The following is a 20,989-nucleotide window of genomic DNA, read 5'->3' on the forward strand; positions in this document are numbered from 1 at the left end:
TGAGGGCAAGTCTTATTTGCTTCCTACATGCTTTCAATGTCTTCCTTTTTGGTGGTTGATGCCAAAGGGGGAGAAGTTTAGGGACCAAAGCAATGAAAATTTTATCAAACACCAAACACCACCAAATTAATTAATTTTTCAATCCTTGTTCCTTCTAGTGGTTTTGGTTCTTTGGTCTAAAATAGGAAGTAATTGAATTATGGAGTTAGGGGAGGCTTAAGTCCATAATCTCACGTTGTGGGGACAAACATGCATCCTAGCAAGTAGATTGCATATTTTCATTCAAATGTTTTTTTATATTTGCTTGCTTTCGTTGTGTTGTCATGAATCACCAAAAAGGAGGAGATTGTAAGGAAAATGGACCCCAGGCCATTTGGCTCAATAGGTTTTGGTGTTTGATGATCAACATAACCTGTGGACTAATGTGTTTGCTAGTGTTTGTGTTTGTAGTTCACAGGATGCTAAAGTTATTTGGACCAATGCATTGAGGAAAGCAACACCTCAAAAGAATACATTATGAAGATCAAGTGAAGTCCAAGAAATAAAGGAAGTGTTGCCACAGCGTACTGTCTGGTCTGGAGCACCGGACTATCCGGTGCCACACACCGGACTGTCCGGTGCACCCAGGAATAGTAGCCCAACGGCTAGTTCTAGGTGGCACTGTGGAGAATAGACCACCGGACTGACCGGTGTGAAGAAAAGACCACCTGTGCGCCAACGGTCACTTGCGGTGTCAGGCCAACGGCTAGGTGCACTGGACATGGGGCACCGGACTGTCCGGTGTGCCGCAGAGAGCAGCAACTTTTCTCCAACGGCTAGTTTTGTGATGGGGTCTATAAATACCACCCCAACCGGCCATTCCTAGGTGTGGGAGCCCAAGCAACATACCAAGGCATAATATAGACATTTTCAAGTGCTCATACACCCATGTGCTTAATAGAATCACTCGGTGATTAGCTTAGGTGTTTTGCGAAGTGCTTAGGTAAGTTAGACTGCATTAGCGCTTGCTCTAGGTGAATCCTAGTTAGTTGAGTGAGTTTAGATAAACCACATAACCCCTTGGCTCTTGTGTGCTTGGCCCTCGTGTGGGATTTCCTTTGCGTAGGGGCACCAACGAGGATTAGTCGGGATCTTGCGTGGTTCCGAATACCTCGATAAAAATACCGGCGTCATCCACGAGAGTTTGCATATCTACCTTGCTCTTTAGCTTCCACATTTATATTAAGCATTTGAGTTTCAATCTTGTCTTATATACTTACTAGTTAATTGCCCATGCGTTGCAACGTTCTATTTATACTTTGGAGTATAGTACAATACCCGTATGTTGCGGCGACACAATTTATTCAATAAAATATTAGTTTACAACAATTATATAAAATGAACAACATCAATATCTCATAAATTCTTACATAATACGAACATGCAATTTCCATCTAAACCTAGACACTTATACAAAGGGCAAATTATGGTACAGAAAGTACTACTTTCTGACTTTTGAAGGTACGAGTTGACAATATGTTTTTAATTGCCATTGAAGTTAGGAAACCATAGAACGATAAATGACTTTTTGAAGGTACGAGTTGATGCAATCGCTTTTCTCTTCTCTCTCAAATCATCAGTTGCTCCAGCACTTCCAGTCACATTAATAGAGCTAGCAGTCCAAGCTTTTAAATACTTGCCAACCCCACCACCAGTAATTGTTGAACCAACAACATCAGTTTCTAGGTTGCTATACCATGATCCCACCTTATCCTGAATCGATGCAACCATATGCTAGTATAATTGGGGAACTTTAAATGCAAACAGACCATGGTTAGCTCAAACAAGATATAAAATGAAATATTACATAATCGTCATCCTTTTTCTTCTCCTACAAGCATATAACATTGGATCATTGACTCAGAACTCATGAGATATGAAAATAGAACGGTGCACTAAGGGGGTGTTTGTTTGGGATTATAATCTGGGCAGATTATAGTCCCAAACAAACATCCCCAAAGTGTAATTGTAAAAGCAAAAAATAACAAACCTGAACAGAATGGTTAAAAATTCAGTTAGCAGCCTCTTATGACACTTAGTGGATACCAAAACTATTTCATTATAGATTAAGAATAATTAAATAGTTACAAAAGTACTGGTATGGGCATATATGACACTTACGAAATATTAAGTGCCACACATAGTTGGCTACTATGGTCACATAAATCTGAATGAATTCCATAATTCCCTTGAGTCTACCATTTCACTATGTAACTAAAGGAAACACATAGACATGTGCATTATATATAAGCTAAAATACGTTTACACCATGTTCCATGCACACTAAATTGTTGAAAAAATATCGTTGTTCTTTATTTTATCAAGATCATCATCCATAGGCTTGGACTTCTCCAGAGACAACATAAGCCACAACTTGAGAAAGAAGCAGATGAAAAAATAACATTCAGATATAAGCGTATTGGTCGTGTGTGAGAGTGGCGCCAGTCCACCAGCCCTACCCGCCCGCCAATACAATCAAGGCCTCACATTCACTTACCGCTCGACCGTTCCTCCTCACCGCCACGAGTACCCTTAGGACAGAATAATAGTCCTTGGAAGCAGGACAAATCTGACAAGTTATAACAAGGAGATGAGTGTTTATAAATTCCTGAAAAAATTACAAGGAGAACTGGTATACTTTAAACAAGTGTAGTACTTATAGTTTAAAGCAATATCGGGATAAGTAACAAGGGCATGCTCGTCATGGTCACCATACATTGCAATAGATACATGTCCATGATTCATTTGTATATGGTGTTCCTGAATAGACAAGTAAAACATGTCAAAAAAGGAGAAAAGGCTAGTGAGAATTCCTAAAGAATTTCACCAGCAAGAAGATTGAAAATCTCCACATTGCAATTTACGCAAGAAAATTAGAAACACCTTATATTTACAGTTAGATAGTAAATGCACCATATGGTAGTTTATCGAAGACGTGATTGTACATTATTCTGTGACAAGCAGTGCATCAATCAAAGTAAAACAAATTAAATCTATATAATGCTTAAGAGTTAGGCTGTCATGCGATTTTCGTGTCCAAATTCATACTACAACTAAGCAGTCGGTGGAAGCTGTGGTACAGCTAAGAAACACCATGCAAAGAGAAATAGTTCACATTAGTATCCCTTGGTTTTGAGAGGCAATCCTTCTAGAATAGATCATTAGTTTCTACAAAAAATGAAATCCTTGAATAGATTGCAAGCAGGCTTACCATATGCCTATATAGGAGGACAGTAGTATATTTCCATGGATCATTTGCATCAGCGTCACCTTCCATGGAGTTCCCTATGCCATATATTTCTTATAGTTCTAATTTTAATATTTAAGCAACAAAGCATGTATGATAGGCTATGGAATAAGAAGTTATAGAAGAATTCACGAAGAAATCACTATCAACATACCTACCTTTTTAGAATATACGGAAGATGAATTCTAAAGTCTTTCGTTCCTCCTGCATAAAAAATTGAAAATGAGTTGTTGTTTCATCATACTTCAAGATGGAACAATTGTATTTTCAACAATGGAAAGGGCAACAACCCCACCAAGCAACGTGAAGTTTTTCGTTCCTTCACAACCATGATATTTTGTTCTTCTAGTTTGCATGAATGATCATGATGGGAATAGAGCTCACAGGATCAATATCATTTTCTTATGTCTATCTTCATGGTGTTATCCGGGATGCTGAGATGAGATGGGACACAATGATGCTTATGGTTTGTTGTTTTCAGGGGCCAATAATCATGGCTAATTTTTTCCTTGTGATGCAAAAGCAACATGATCTAATTTCTAAATAAGAATATGAAAAAGATAGGTATTTTTTGGAAGCATGTTGTAATGGAGTGTTTGGTTTGAGGAATGGAGTGGGCCATCGTCTTCTCGCTCACCTTCTTGTTTGGTTTGTGGAACGTTATGCATTGATCCACCATCACCTCACGTCCTCACCTCGGGCAAAAATAATAATTAGTATAACTACAAGGAATGGAGTCATTCCACCAAATTTTTACAATGAAATATGCAGTAAAATGTTTTCCACTTTTGGACATCTATCTTGTAGGACAACTTTTTACAATGAAATTAGAGCAGGAATCATAATGAGGGTAAGGGTAACTGATCAAAACACATGCTCACTGATTGATTAGTGTGTAAGGTATCAAGTGATACTTAGCATTTAGTACATTATTAATATTATTTATGGCTATTGTCATAGACATGCAAGTTTGATGTACAATATTAACTGACAAGTGAAGCAACAGAACTTAAGAAAAATGGAACCTTTGTCTGCCTTTGATACTACAACCCTTGAATCACCAACATTTGCCACATAGAGATGGTTGCCAATCAAAACTGTTGTTGATGCAGTCGACCAAGCCCAACGTGAATATTGCCTTCAGTAACTAAGAAATCCGCACCAATTTTTATAGGACTCACCTGAAAATTTACCATTTGTAGCATCTATCAATTCACTACTAAATGAACTGAATTATTTTTAAGGGTCTCAGAGAAAACATCATACTCATTGCAGACTTAACCAATGAACGCTGGATGTTTCAAGAGGTTTTCAAATAAGTGTTGTTTCAAATACCCAACAGCATGGGTATCTCCATGACCTGTAATGGCAAATGGTGTAGGTTAATTAAACTAAACAAATAAGATGTTCGAAAAGTGAAAACCTCACCATCAAATACTCAAAAAAATTATTTGCTTATCATCGACTCTAGAAGATTTTATGTCATAGAAGTCTTCCATCTTTGCCCTTCTACCTCTAACACTTGAGTATCCACATTTAGACATCGATCCTCACTGCAGGCACAGATGTTCACAAGGACAACAACTAAAAAAGTTAATGACAAATAAATAGGTTTGCTGCTGGCATGCATTCGCAGGTAAAAAAATTATTTGTAACGCATCACCACGCATACTTGCAATCACTCCTAGTCTTAAGAGCAGGTCGGGCTTGAGCTGCTTGAGGAACACCATTCTCTTCCCCATGAAGCACCCCGCAAGGAGGATCAGCATCATCCCAGGCGTGATGCTCGACCTAAATAAACGAAAGGCGATTGGAATCGAATGTCCACACAAAATAAACACGAACACCATCTGCGCTTCATTGGAATCGGATGTACGAGATGTCCCAGTCAAAGAAGGCGAAGAGGTCGGCGGCCAGGAAGGCGACGATGACGGCAAGGAACGACGGCCCCATTGCTTGCTAGGTCAAGAAGGTCTGCTGCTACTGCTTTACTTGTGGGGTTGGGGCACGACTTCGCACAGCAGGAAGGGAGAAGGGGAGGGCGTAGTAAGTTAGGGTTTCGGCGGATGGCGGGCTTACCTGGTGGTGCTCGTCGCCGGCAAAGGGGCCGAAGTAGCGCGGCAGCAAAGGTCGATGCAGTCGTCGATGGGTGCTGGGTTGCGCGCACGCTTGCCGGGCCAATGGGGTTTAGGGATTTGAGCGGGGAGATGACGTTGGGAGGGAGCAGCGGCATTGGGGAGAGGGTGGCGACATGGGCATGTGGAGGACGGCGTAGAGCGGAGCGGTGGATCGGATTTCGGGGGCGAGGTGAGCGACGAAACGGGGTAGGATTTGGGTTGGGGCGCGACACGTGGATGGGGATTGCTAGGAGCGAGGCGAGGATGGACGGGCGCTATGCGGAGGAAGGGGACTGCGGGCGTGGATTGCGGCGGCGGAGGCGCGGTGGGGCAGAGCTGCGGACGCGCGACGTGGTGGGAGGAGGCAGAACATGGTGTTGTGAACGCCTACAGTACCGACTTAAGAAGTAGTATAGATATTGTTTTAGATTGAAACTTAGACATTGTGGTAGAGATAGCAACACTTAGACAAAACCTAGTTTGTACATTCTAGTTTAATTACTTGCATAGGTTTTGCTCTAAGGATTTATTTGTGGCCTAGTTTAGTGAAAGTTTTAGAAGTCTTAATTTACCCCCCCCTCTTAGGGCGTCACCTGTTTCCTTCAGGGGGAGATGTTCACTAAAGCACTGAAGAAAAACAGAAAGAAGGTCTTTTGCAAATCAATTTAATTTGCTTCGATGCACATTGGCTTACTCTGTTACTGCCGATTTTTCGCCTTGTAGGTGGAGAAGGCCACGAAGGACGCCGCAGCGATTAGGGAGGCTCAAAGGATAAAGGAGCTTGAAGGTATTAGTTTCGTCTTAATGCCAAAGATTTTATTTTTCTATGTGTTACTAAATTTGTCTTTAAAAGATTCCCTCCCACGGGAGGTCATTGAAAAATACTGACCGAAGAATGACCCAGACCTAAAAATTTCGCTGGTCGCCATTGATCAAGTGGAGAAGACCATGGACAAAATTGTTCCTAAGATTTGTAATGACATTTATGATGAAGTCCTTAAGGAGGACTAATCTATGGAAAACATCTCACACACTATTTGTGTAATATAAAAAGATTCATTCTATTAATGCGCTTGTCCCTTTGTGATGTGTGAAATTAAAATTTGTGCTTTTTGAGCCGAAGGCGAAAAACACCTTTGGTTCTTTTCACACGTGACAAAGGCAATGAATAACGTTGTAATCCGTCTACTCTAAAACAATTGTCAAAAGCCAAACACATCATACACGTATGATATTGTTCTGAAGCATTTAGCAAGACTTTGGTTAGATCGACCCATCTTCCAAATGAAGGTTTTCAGATTTACTCTAGAATGCTATCGTGTGAATGATGCAATAATGTGAAGATGTATGTTTGAAAGGGAAATGTGCCACAAGACCATTTCTACCTGTTTTGGTGATTGTGTCCAACACACCACATTGGACTAACTATTTTGATATGAGGATGAGCATAGGTTCACTTGAAGGCAAATTGATGGAACTAAGTCCAAATGGGAAATCTGGAGGCTAAAAGTGCAACTTTGGGTAAAACAACATAAACATGAGGTTTAAATGTTTAAATAAGTTGCACATACCCTACTCTATATTTCTAGCACTTGTGTTTGGCTACTAACTCATTTATGCAAGAAAAGTGCATTTTTGACTTGGTTTTGTACATATTGCAAATCCAAGATAAAATATGGCAAACACACTTAGTAAATTCAATTACAAGCTAATTATGTTTGTCTAAGTCGTAGGGAAGTCCTCAAAGAAAGCCAAAAAAGGTTAGGAGGAGATAGGCTCAAAAGAGCCATACTTGGCCTAGTATGGGTCGCACTGGACTAGTTCCGTGTGACCTGGTCGTACTGCTCGGTCTTGGGAATTTTATTATAAAATTCACTAGTTCGTGAATAGTACTGGTCTAGTGTGCACCGGACCGCTTCTCCAATGGTAGACTTCGCGCGCGCCAGGGGCCAACGGCTAGCTGACGTGGCTAGTTGCGCACCGGACCGGTCCGATGCCACATAGCTATAGAAAGTACAGAATCATATCCTGGACTGGGGGTGCATGGACCCGGTCCTGTGCGCCCACAGACAATCCAGAACTGTAGCTTTCTAAGGAAGGAGGCAACGACTCCTGGGCCTCCTTGGCATTTATAAGCAGTCCTTAGGTGCCTCCATTCAGTGCCTAAGAACTCCAAGAGCAACAAAACACTCTGACATATTGCAACAACTCATAATAGTGGTTTTAATGAGATCTGAGTGCCAGTTTTGAGCTGTTCTTGTGAAATTGTGTACTCGCTCTATGTTTCTTGCATGTGTTGCCGTGATTTGCTCTTGTGTGTGTACTTTATTTTCCTCCCTTGCTCTAAGTTGTGATTCCGATCTTTTGTAAGGCTGCAAGAGACTCCAACTTGTGAAGATTCCTTGCAAACGGGATTATAAGTGATAAGGAAGATCATGGTACTCAGGTTCGATCTTTAGATAACTTGAGAGGGGTTGAGTGTAACCCTTGTCCATTGGGACACCACAATGTGGAGTAGGCAAGCATTTTAGGCTTGACCAAACCACAGGAAAAATCGTGTCTTGTGTGCTCATTTGCCTATGATTTTCCTCCCTCTTCCTATGTCTCTCAAATTTACTTGTAATATTGGTCTTAAACTATTCTATATCTTGAAAGAGCAATCAAGTGAAGAGGACTTGCTTTCTTCATCTCTTTACTAAACTTGGTTTTAGTTTTCACTGACTTTATTTTCAAACCAAGTTTGTGTTTTTAGTGTCATTATTGCAAGATCAAATATTCAACCCCCTCTAGGTGTGCTCAATGTTCCATGGTATGTTGCAATGATGCAAATTATGCGAAGTGTGTAGTATTGGCAACGAAGTTGTATAAAAAACTGTAAATAATCCTGCCTTCATATGAAGGTCTTCGGGATCTGACTCAGCATTCCCTTGGAACGATTTTGGAGTCTTTTCAACTTTAGTAGGTGCTTTGTTTTTCACTCTACATTCCATATTGAACAACTTCAGAGTCTTTTCACCCTTACTAGTTGTTTTCTTTCTGACTCTGCATTCCATTTGGAATGACTTTAGAGTCTTTTCACCTTTACTGGGTGTTTTCTTTCTGACTTTGCATTCCATTTGGAAAGTTACTGGAGTCTTTTCACCTTTACTAGGTGTTTTCGTTTCCACTTTGTATTCCATATGGAACAACTTTGAAGTCTTTTAACCTTTGCTAGGTTTTCTTTCTGACTTTGCATTCCATTTGGATCGACTTCAGAGTCTTTTCACCTTTACTATGTGTTTGATCCTGCCTTCATACAAAGATCTTTGGGATCTTTTTTGCTTTTTGTTACACTCGATGGTGTAACCCCAAAGTTAAATTTACAAGTTTGAGTAAGATGCATTTCCTTATTCTCTCTTGGGACGAAGGTAAATTAAAAAAATAGAAAATAATAAAATACAAAATATTTCTTATTTCTTTGCCTAGCTTCGGCTCCTCAAGTCAGCCCCTTAGACCCTAATAAATGTGTTTAGTTTTTGGAACCATGTTGTTGACCGTGTGAGCTTTTGAAGGCTCTCTTTTGTCATGTTGTTGCAAAATCCTGTAGTAGGAGCTAAGGATGGCCCATGGGCACTTGATCATATGGAGGGAGACCTAGGATAAAGGACGGGAGAGGCACCCAATGGCTAGACGAAGGATTGGTTAGGGCTGAGGCTTCGATTCCTGATGTTGAACATGTTGTGGAATATATGGTGAATAATATGAGGATGTGTTGAACACTTCCTTTGGTCGAGTGGTTTGAGCAGCAACCATGAGTTTTTTTGCTTTTTTATAGTTATCTGCCAGGTTTTCATAGTATGACCCTTGTTTTCACCACAAAACACGCAATATAGCTTCATTGGCTATGTATTGTTATTGAATCTTCCCCTAAAGCTTCAGCCTCCTCTCCCTCCTCTTGGGGCTAGTACGCGGGAATTGCTTTGTGAATATTGTTATCATGTTCCTAACTCTTGGTGTGGACCTTGGAGCCCTTGAGCCCAAGTAGATTTATCTTTATTTTGGCTTAGATTGTGTATGCTTTGGATGTGCCTTAAATGTAACCTCCCTCTGAAGCCTCTGGTCATCTCTCTGTATCTTTGTGCCTCTTCTCTTCTTTGGCAAAAATTGTTATCTGCACTAATATACACATTCATTTTCTGAAGAACCTTCTCCAGGGATTAAGGAGGTTTCCTAGCAAAGTATTGAGTCGATGGGCCTAGACGAAGCCCCTTGATCATTGCCTCGATAACGATTTCATTTGGCACACTTGGTGCTTGAGCTCGGAGCCAAAGGAACCTTTGGACATAAGCCTGAAGATATTCATCTTACTCTTGGATACATTGGAACAGAGCCTGTGCATTAATAGGCTTAGTTTGGAAACCCTGGAAACTAGTGAGGAACATGTCTTTAAGCTTCTGCCATGATGAGACAGTGCCTGGCCGAAGAGAGGAATACCAGGTTTGGGCTACATTATTGACTGCCATGAGAAATGATTTTGCCATTACTGCCACATTGCCACCACAAGATGATATTGTGGCTTTGTAGCTCATTAGGAACTGCTTCGGATCCAATAGGCCATCATACATTGGCAACTGAGGTGGCATGTACAGTGGTGGTCATGGCGTAGCCTGTAATTCTACAGCCAATGGAGAAGCATCATCATAGATAAAATCATCATAGTTGTGTTCTTCATGATGAAGTTTCCTCGGATATTGCTATTTTTCTGGTTGTTCAACTTGTTGTGTAATGATACGCAATTGTTCTGATGCTTTGTCAACTTGCTTCTAAAGCTAAGAAACCCGAATCATCTTCTCTTATGCTTCTCAACTTGTTGTTGAATGGCTTCAAGATTCTGAATCTCCTGATCAAGATCGTCCGGATAATTCTGTAGTGAGGGTCAATAACTTTCCTCACTACGAAGGTGCTCTTGATGTTGTGGATTCACCGGAGGTGGACACCAATTTTGGTAACTTGCTTTTGATTTCTAAGAGAAGTCAAAAACAAGGCAACACAGATCTTCACCCCTTACTTAATTTTCCTTAATGAGATTAATTAGGAATGCTAAAAAGAGGAATAATAATTGGAAACAACATATTGTTGAGAGATAACAAAATAATTTATTTTTGCACATTTTACCCTTCGTTGTTTCATATCGCAAATGGTTACAAGTATACCTTCGACTTTACAAAGGAGAGCACAAAGGCAGTGTAGTACAACTTCGGAGGCAGAGAGATTGGCTTCTCTCTCATTCCAAAAAGTGAGTCATGTGCATGGCGTTGTGCACCTATTTATAGTGGCAAGGTACAACTTGATATGAAATTACAAACATGTCCACATACTCTATACACATGAACTATAATTCTTGTAGGGGTAACATTGTCTTTTCTCTTTCCTGTCGTGTGCTGGTCAAGCTTCTAGATTCGTCTCTTCCACATTTGCTTCATGCGTCAATGTCGCGAAACCAAAGCCCTCTTCTTCGTTCCCATCTGCGCGCCAATCCTACGGAGCTGAAGCTCTATAGCTTCATCTTCGCTTCATTCGCTACTTTGGATGAATGATAGCCTTTCTATCTTTTTAGAGTACCTGAAACATATTTGGTTCGATACAACAATGCTTTGAGGACCTTCGGCAATAGAGGGCCCCAACATCATGCATACGAGTACACAACAATAACTCTTCACCATTATAAAATAGATTTGTTTAATGTGGCAGTGGGATCCAAGAACTAACACTTTTTAGTATGTCAAAGATATGCACCTTAGTAGAAATTTTCTAAGCTATTGATTTTTCTAATTAGTCCCAATTAGAGTGCTAACTTCCACATTATCAGCTTGATGTATACAATCATCCATGACTAAATACAATACCATGGCTTGTTGATTTGATGAAAGGGGCCTTGTTAAACTGCTTAAAAGTTTCGTGTATCTAATGGTGATAGATTATTAAGATTAGCGGTTGGCCTTCTAGTATCAACTGCAACCACTGAGAGAGCCTTTTCAGCCATGAAATTTGCCAAAACATATCTACGAAATAAAATGGAGATGATTTTCTCTGAAATTACATGATCATCTGTATTGAGAAGGAATCAACATCGAAGATTAGAGATCTCATAATACAATCAAGCTTTTAATTTGGTTAGTCCTCGTACAGGCAAATTTAGATTAATAGAGAGATGTAATTGCGTAAGTCCCTAGCTTGTCCTATAAATATATCGTATATGCAGAATTATTTTGAACTCTGTTGGAGGAGTCAATTAATATCTATACTACCTATTAAGGCTGTAAGGGGTAGGCTGCCTTCCCTGGTTCTGCCTTTTTTTCATTTCCTGTTTTGCCCTTTCCATTACACACCTGATCAGTGTGATCCCGCACTCCGTAACGGGCGCGGGCCATTTCCTTGCCAAGCAAAAAACATGTCTACGCGGTCTGAACCATTCCCACCAACGCCATTGTGCCACAAACAAGTTGACATTCATGGCCGCATCAACGCTTATAAGCCGCTCTCTTCCTGTTTCCCTGGCCGGTATGGCACTAAACACAACAGTAAAGAGAGCACCACAACAACGTCGATGTCCTAGGCTGAAATCTTAGTGTGGCCCGTATTACAGTGATGCTTGGTGAGCCCATATAGCGAATCTATACGACAGCTATCATCCTCTTCTTCGACAACATCCGCCTGAGCAACTGCTCGCTCAGCTTCACTCCTGTGACCTCCCTCTCCACACGAAAATGGCCGCATGCGGTTGCTCTGACGGCCTCGCCTGCTCCTCACCGCGCTTCCGCCGCCTTCCTTCCTGTAACACCCCGGGATCCACAAACACCCCAGAATGCTACTAAACTACACATCTAACATTCATATATAAAATTTCGACAGTGTCTCCTTTGAAAATTGCATAAACGGGGAAGCAACAAAGTATAAATAGATATCATGATAAGAAAATATAATAGACATTAATAATCTGCTAGCAATGGGAAGACGACCATAACGACATGAACTGAATTAACCAGTGCGCACGACTAGTTAAAAACAAACATCCTTTGACAAGAAGTTTCTAATTAAATCATGACTGCGCCTGGGCAGCATTATTATGAGAGTGAAGGTGTATGTGCTGCTACTTCCCACTCCCCTTGATGAGCAACAAGCACCTGCATTGAGTAATGCAAGAGTGAGATGAAACATCTCAGCAAGCTAATTGTTTTGACGAGATATTTAAACCACATTGAATTAATCAACATTTCAAAAGAATCACAATCAAGATCAGAAATACTTGTAGATATAGAACTCAGTAGTCACAATATAACCAATACCATCTCATTTCCTCGAACAACCACAATAGGTTGTATAACACTTCCCTGCATCAACAATACCTGCAAATATCACTTCAATGTATGCATAGGAATGCAATGTGTAGGTCATCTATCTTCATACCTCTGAGGGTATAAAACCACATCATCTGCAAATATCACTTCAATGTATGCATATGAATGCAATGCATATGTCCTCTGCCTTCATACCTCTAAGGGTATGAAGCTGCATCGTACCCCTTCTCGGGCAACGTACGATGCTAAGTTGTACCGGTACGGTCGGACCATAGGTCACGACAAAACTTCAGATGCAAATGAGTCATGCAATGTATATGGCATGCTGCATTTATCAATAAATTTCACTTCCTTTAGATACAATACAAACCTCAAATAATACTTTATCTGCCTTCAGATACAATGCAATCCTCAAATAATACTTCGTATGCCTTTAGATACAATGCAAACCTCAAATAAGACTTCATCTGCCTTCAGGGGTGTGAATTAATCTCATGGGTCATACTTGAACCATAATAATCATCAATATATGATAGAGCATCAACATAATACAATCAAGTAAAACATCATCATAGAGTTCAATTATGAAAGAATCCAATAATTCTGCATATTAGAGTGTAGGTGATAGAAATAACAAGTCAAAACGATAGCAACCACCGCTACATTCACTTGCCTTCATCGAAGAAGAAAAATGTACTAGGCATGATCTGGAGTGTAGCCACCTGCTAGCGGGCATAAAACTTAGTACAAATATTTCACAAACATTTGCCAACAATCAACAAAACACTCCTACACTTCAAACCAAGACCTAGTGGAAAGACTCCCACCCTGAACCACATGCTATACAGCAGCAGCGCTGTTTGTTAATTTTGTATCTTTAAAATTAAAACATTGGTGATATCAAACAAATACTCTAAGAGTATCTACACAAAAAAATCTACAACTTCGGTATTCAATGGATAATTAAATTCTGCCATCAATATATTCTAAAACATCTGACAAGATAACTGACTGAATTTGTTTTAGACAGCAGCCTAGTTAACTTCAAAATTCGATATCTCCCAAACTACTAAACCAAAAATTATGAAATTCTGCTGGAAGTAAGAACTTTTATCCCTCTACAAAAGTCTCCACAGTTGGAAGAGCCAATTCGGCCATTTACTAGATGAAACCCACCAGTGAACAGACCCACTCATTTTTGTCAGGCAAACAGGAACAGCCACAGTAAAACAAACATAACTGGAGTTTTATAAATCATATGAATACACTCTTTAACAATCTGGAAAGCTTATGAAATTATCTACAACTTCTTTTACCAACCCACAGTTTAATTCTGTTGATAAAATTGCCTAACTCTTAAGAGAACAGATTCTGCACAGAATTATGAGACTGAAAAACTGCTATAATCAAACTGCAATAACTTTCTGTTCTGATGTCCGATTGAGGTGTTCTTCATGGCCACGGAAAGATCTACAAATTATCTACGACTCATATATAGACGTTTTATTTTTTTGAGGCCACTAAGACCACAGAAAACTGACATGAACAGAAACTGTCGAATCTGCCATTCTGCAGAAATTAAATTCTAGATCAAAACCTAACCCCACATCTAATCCAACCTCTAATCCTTCAATCCACATGATCCACAACCTCCAAAAGCATATAATTATAGGAAGGAACAAGGATCCTATCCTTACCTAGGGTTTCCCCAAGAAAATCTGCAAGAGATGGGGGTAGAACATCTCCTTGATCCTCTCTTCCTCTTCAATCCATCTTGCTCCTCCTCTTCTCGATCCTTGCTGCGTGGGGGAGATCTAGAGGGAGGAGGAAGTAGTGGAGGGTGGCTGCAAGGGGAAGGGGGAGGGGCGGCCAAGGGTGGGGAAAAGGGGGGGTTGACGGCCAAGAAAAGGGAAAAATAGGGGGGCGACCACTAGGGTTTTGTGGGAGAAAAAAACGACGCCTCAGATGTCTCTTGACTTTGCATCCAACGGCCCACAACTCTTTCCCCACATCCACGCATCGAAGATAAACCTTTGGCAACATTTTTTTGGGATATTACACTTCCCATGCCACCGCCTTCCCATACCGCCACCGATGTTGTGTCCCATCGCCATGCCCTTCGCGACCACTCAGACACCCATAGCGCCTCCGACGAGATCCACCTCTCCACCGGCGACAACAAGGAGTGGGGGCCTAAGTCTGTAGGTAGAGGGCGGAGGAGGAGTCGAGTCGAGGCGAGACGATGGGGCAGCAGTCGCTGATCTACGTGTTCGTGGCGCACGCAACAAGTTCACCTACAACTGCGACAGCCACACCTTCAACTACCTCATCGAGGATGAACTCGGTGAGTAGCTTTCCTCCCCTTCCATCGCTCTGGCTCTGATCCACGCTGTCCCTCCTCAATCCTCCTCGATTTGCGTTGCCGTGGGCTCAAATCGGGGCTTGTCTCGCTTGGATCTCGTAGATTTCGCATTGATCCGCCTGGTACACGTCATCGGCAGACAGCACTGCTCCCCTCCCCATACTGGCCTCCTCCTTCCCCTTCCCGTTCCCATGCCGGCCTCCCGAAGGTGCCAATCTTCATCAGACCAATCTTCATCAGAGGTGCCAATCTTCATCAGACCAATCGAAGCCGAGCAGCTATATTGGCTAAATTTGGCTAAATTTTTTAGGTATTAATCACTATCACTCTATGTCTGATGATGAATGCGTGTGTCCAACTGAATGAGTGTTGGAGTCTGAAATTAAAATGGGCATCCAGCTCGTCTGAAATGTTCCATTTTTTTGTGTTCTGTGTTTCTGATACAGGAAGTACTGTTTCTGAGTCAATTAAAATCTTATAAGTATTCAACTTATAAGTTCATAGGAATTGAAATGGTTGCAATGGAATTCCTCGGTTACCAACGGTTCTTTGCACTGGGGTGATTTGGTACTAAAATTACCGATGCCATCTTAAGACATTGAAGTTTATGCCCTCAACAATCTGAACTGCTCCAGCTAAATATGTTCAGAATGAGATAAGCACGGTTGGGTCATAGGACATGACGATAGGAGACATTTTTCTCGAAAATACCGTGCAAATGCCGGGGTAAGGCGTCCACTTCAAGTTTGTTTGGATGCTGTTAGCCTCAACAGACCCTTTACACTCTTTAATCAGCAAGATATAATAATAGCCTCAATAGACCCTTTATTCTCTTTATCATTTCATTAAGATATAAGTCTGCAAACAACAAACACTATAAATACCTTATGATTATGTATAAATAAAACATGGTTCAGACATGCAAAAAAAAACCACAGGCTCAAGCTGAATAGCATACACATGTTTTTACATCTCTTTCAGTAGATTAACATTTAGTATACCACAAGTGACCTGTCATACTCTATTTATAAACAATACTTCAATGCATTTAACTTCATCCAGTTCTACTATCTTGGACTCTTGGTGAGCGGTGACTTACAAAATTATAACTTTTACCATCTTGACAATATTGCTACACTACCGCAAAAAATGAAGTAGTATGTGTTTAAGCTTGTCCATTGCACATGTTTGACGTACCATCCAAGTGTTGACGGAGTGTTCCATTATTGACGTACTCAATCAGAATTAGGCGTTCATCCTCGTATTCCACATACCCAAGAAACTTTACCAAGTTCAAATGCTCGACCTTTGACAGCATCTGGATCTCACTTCTGAACTCTTCAGATAGATGCCCACCATGCATCTGCCAAATCCAGATGTTGCATCAAAACTTTTTCTTGATTTGATTGCTGCAAGTAACTCGGTGGAGTAAATATGTACAACATTTCTTCTATTGAAGGAATATTCACCTACAAACCTTAGTAGCCCTCTTTACAGCTATGATGGATCCATCCCTGAGTTTCGCCTTATACACCGTGCCAAAATTACCTAAACCAATTTTGTTTTGTTCACTAAAGTTTGAAGTAGCCTGGCAAATTTCCTAAAACGAGAACTGCTCTTGCCAGGACTTTGTTTGGCTGCTGTCACCTCTCTGCCTGGATATATTATGTATATTATTGCTTGTGCTACTTGTCGATGACATTCTGGAGACTGCAGGAAACAATTGGAAACCATCTTAATTGGACTCAGATTTTATTTAATAGTTGAGCAGTTTGATTAAGAACACATCCTCACAAAGTATATTCAGCATTGAGCAGCTATGTATGTCTTGTTTTGGGCCACATATGGCCATATGGGCGCTATTGAGTTTTGTAACTTGCGTAAAGCTTAACGATCGACCGCAAAAGCATGTGAATAGAAATGTCAGCAATGCTAGGTTGTTCTTATCAGATTGGGTTGGTGGCTGTATGGATTCACCTTCACCATGTCATGTTCTCTGTGCATGTGCATGTAGCTGTTTCTTAAACTGCCCTTTCGAATGCCACCACCCAGATTTACTGAACATCCATGTTGTTCTATACGGTCCTGTTTTCTCAGAAAATTGTGCCCAAGGTCACTTGTTGAGGGAGATATGGTAGAAAAGATTGACTATGAATATATTATTGAAGATTTCATTACAAAGAACACAAAGAGATTGATGATTTTCATGTGAATATTATGTACCAGGTACAATACTAAGTTTACACCTTTATCACATACTACTATTCTTATTTTAGTATGTTAAATTAGGCCTCTACTTTCATTTCGCACTCTGGGACGCCCCTGACCGGAGCGTAGTGGTAAGGGATGATGGAGGGAGGTAGCCGCGCGGATGGGCAGAACCCGAACCAGCTCCGGCTGTTCACCTGCACCGGGAACTTGCTCCACCGCGCCCACGGCTGCGCGCGGTGGGCGCAGGGCGGAATCGTCGTGCTAGCCACCGTGTATGGGCCTAAGCCGGGGACCGTAAGGGGGAGAACCCCCGAGAAGGCCTCCATCGAGGCCGTGTGGAAGCCTAGGACCGGCCAGATCGATACCCCGCTCTTCCCCTCAAGTTCATTTTGTCCCACGGCTGTGCGTGTTACTGGGTCACTGAAATGGCGAGTTGTTTTTGTAGGAAGGCAAGACAGGGAGTATGAGATGACACTCAAGAGAACGTTGCAGAGTATTTGCTTGCTCACAGTTCATGCTAACGCCACCACCTCTGTCGTGCTTCAGGTAATGTTCGCCTGGCTGGTAGCTACCATGCTACTCTTGATTTACTTCTGTTGTTCTATAAACAGTTCCACCATTGATGTTGGTTGTGTTAGGTACAATGTAGCTAGGTGCATTATATAGTAAATCATATATAGTACTACTTTTGGCGAACCGATGGAAAACCAGTGGACATATTTTTACTCTTATTAGAGCCAATTATATCAATTGCACTGGAAATGCCATAAACAAAGTAAAATGCACCTCTTAGTTCTCTTATTTTAACCTTAATAACTACCTTTCTCAGTGCATCTCCAAGGGTGCATACTTGATGTGCTTATGTGCACTAATGAACAACTTATAGTATTGATGGTAGGTACAATAATTACTAGGATAGGATGCCCACTTCCAAAACTCTTATGTTGGCTATCGCTGTTTCTAAATCTTTACTTAAAACAATAGATATATGGAAAGCGTTACAACATTTCTGTTTTTTGAATTGTTCAATTCATCCAGTAAAGCTAGAATATTTTGTGATTGCTTCTTAACTTCTTTAGTGTAATTTATCTCATTTACACTCAACCGCACAATCTTAACTTTCTGTTTTAACGATCTATCATGTGCGTTTAGAACCTTTCAGTGGAACGATTTGCTTGTATAACAGAGATAGAAGAGAAAAACTGTCAGAAGACTTCTACTTTCACATACTTCCAACAGATATGCAGGATGTAAGCTCTCAGCGCCAGTTGCTTTCTTCTTCTTGTTTTATATCTGCATATATAGAATATTGTAGCATGTTAACAATGTTAAGTTTACACTAATCAAATTTCTATTCTTACTGATCATTTAACTTCCTCTGGGCTTAACAGGCTCAGGGTTCTTTGGATCGTCGAAGCGTTTTTTCATTGGACACACATTCACCATCGGTCTGCCTTTTGATTCAATTGGAAAAGGCTGCTACTGAAGAAGGGGGAGTAACACCTTCTGTTTATTCTCATAAAGAGCCTGTAAGTTAAAAAGCGTTATTCATTATAATATTAGTGTTGTGCTGCCTACATCGATTGCGTGTTCTCATATTATTCCTGAACTCATTCTTTGTCAGGTGCACTTAGCTGAGAAAGAGAAGCAAAAGCTGCGAGTATGGTCTCGAATTATGCCTTGTAAAGAGTCATTTGCATGGGCCATGATTCCTCTGTTTGAAGGTAACCATGTGGGTGGTCTTAGTGATGCTGCTCACAAATATTATATCTCAAATCCTTTTCAAAGCATTACGCGTTACCATCTGCATGTGACTCCTTATTTAGCTCCGATTCTAACAAGAACCTTCCTATTGCAGTTGAAACGGAAACATAACGACATAACATAAAATGAAGCTGCCGAATCAAATGACTGGATGAGCCCTGGATATGCTAATGCTGGCAGCAGCCCAGTTCCTACACCCCCTTCAGGGAAAGGTTTGAAAGCATCCACCAAGCCTAAGGCTACTAAGGGCCAGAAATCTGGTCCTCAGACCCCTTTGGGTTTTGGTGAGTGATGCCACACTTGTAATGTAAACCATACATCATCCTATTTGGGACCAATACTCAATTCAATTGCAAATACTCTTCCTCGGGTTCTCCGGGCAATCCTTCTACTCCTATTGGTGGCTGCCGCTATGATAGCTCCCTCGGTGAGAAGAATCAGCTATGGTTTTCCTGTTCTTTTGTTCACATCTCCATGGCATCTTGATGAGTTTTCCTTTTTTTAATTGCCAGGTATTGTTGCCTTTTAGGGCTCTTGACAAAGTTCCTGAATTTGCTAAAAGGTGCACCTGGTGGCATTGTTGATCTGAATAATGCTGCAGAAACTCTAGAGGTTGATCACAGCTGAAATGTTGATCACAACTATTCATCTACTACCACACAACTAAGCGACCTGTAGCACAAGGAGGGTCGTCCATGGCGCCACGCTATGCCCCTTCTCGCTCGCTCGTAGCTTATTTCAATTCGTATTGGTTGCTAGCTGTAGCTAGGTTAGCCCCACCGTACCATGCTGTTTTAGCTCAACGATATATATATATCCAGGTTGGTCTGCTGGCTGGCTTGGTTGATCACAGCTGTTCAGATGATATTGATGTTGACTAGAGGTTGGTGCTTTCCTTTTGGTACCTTGATCCAGTCATGGTTTCTTTTGTTAAACATATGCATATATAGCTTTTTTCAGGTACAGAAAAGGCGTATATATGACATCACTAATGTTCTTGAAGGGATAGGACATCACTAATGTTCTTGAAGGGATATGACTGATAGAAAAGAAGCTTAAGAACAACATCCGTTGGAAGTAATTATTCTCAATGTCTGTATCTGTAATTGGTGGTTTATGGGCATTACTTAATTCATGTGGCCTTTTGTAGAGGAGTTGACGACTCTCGACCCGGAGAAGTTAGTGATGATATGTCCATTTTACAGGTACCACTGTTCACTTCTCTCTGACTAATATAGTTCTTCTGAATTCTCATGACACAATTTATCGAATTGGGAATGCAGATGCTTCATGCTTAAGTAATGGTTTTTCTCTTGGAATAAATATTTGTTCTTTATATTTGTTATTAACAGGCAGATATCGATGCTCTCACACTGCAAGAGCGCAATTTGGATGAACGAATAAGGTTAGACACCAGTTGTTAAAAGGCTCATTTGTTCTTGCGATGGGGACAATGAGATACGGTTCTGGAGCATCAAGCATGGAAATGATGTCCGAATTTTCAAGGTTTCTCAGCTTGACTTCGTTTTTTGTCGACCTGTAATTTTCTTAACTTGCTGCTAACACACAAGAGTTGTCCACTTGAGGCCTTGTTTGGTTATTCTAATTACATGCGGATTGAAGTGTATTGGAATGGATTGAGATGGATTTTGACTTGTTATTGATTTAAATCGACTCAATACCACCCAATCCACATGGATTAACGGTGAAAACGAACAAGCCCTGAGTTACAATCTATTAGATAAAGTAGCCATTTAATATCGCATCGACGTGTGATGGTAGCAAGCATCGATAATATATGTATACTGATGTGAGTAGCACCAGGCATAATCAGCAACTTGTCTCAAATGTGACAATACTATCACCTGTATATTTTTCCATCTTTTTTCCTTGAACATGTAGAGAGCTGCAT

General features: G+C 40.8%; 1 long non-coding RNA gene across 1 annotated transcript; it reads left to right on the top strand.

Moving 5' to 3' along the window:
- Positions 1-20,114: 20,114 nt before the first annotated feature.
- On the top strand, positions 20,115-20,504 carry LOC103630966 (uncharacterized). Its single transcript, XR_002263242.2, has 3 exons — positions 20,115-20,154; positions 20,228-20,282; positions 20,430-20,504. It is a non-coding gene; the product is annotated as an uncharacterized lncRNA (long non-coding RNA).
- Positions 20,505-20,989: the final 485 nt, after the last annotated feature.

This window comes from Zea mays, chromosome 6, assembly GCF_902167145.1.
Source record: "Zea mays cultivar B73 chromosome 6, Zm-B73-REFERENCE-NAM-5.0, whole genome shotgun sequence".
Taxonomy (NCBI): domain Eukaryota; kingdom Viridiplantae; phylum Streptophyta; class Magnoliopsida; order Poales; family Poaceae; genus Zea; species Zea mays.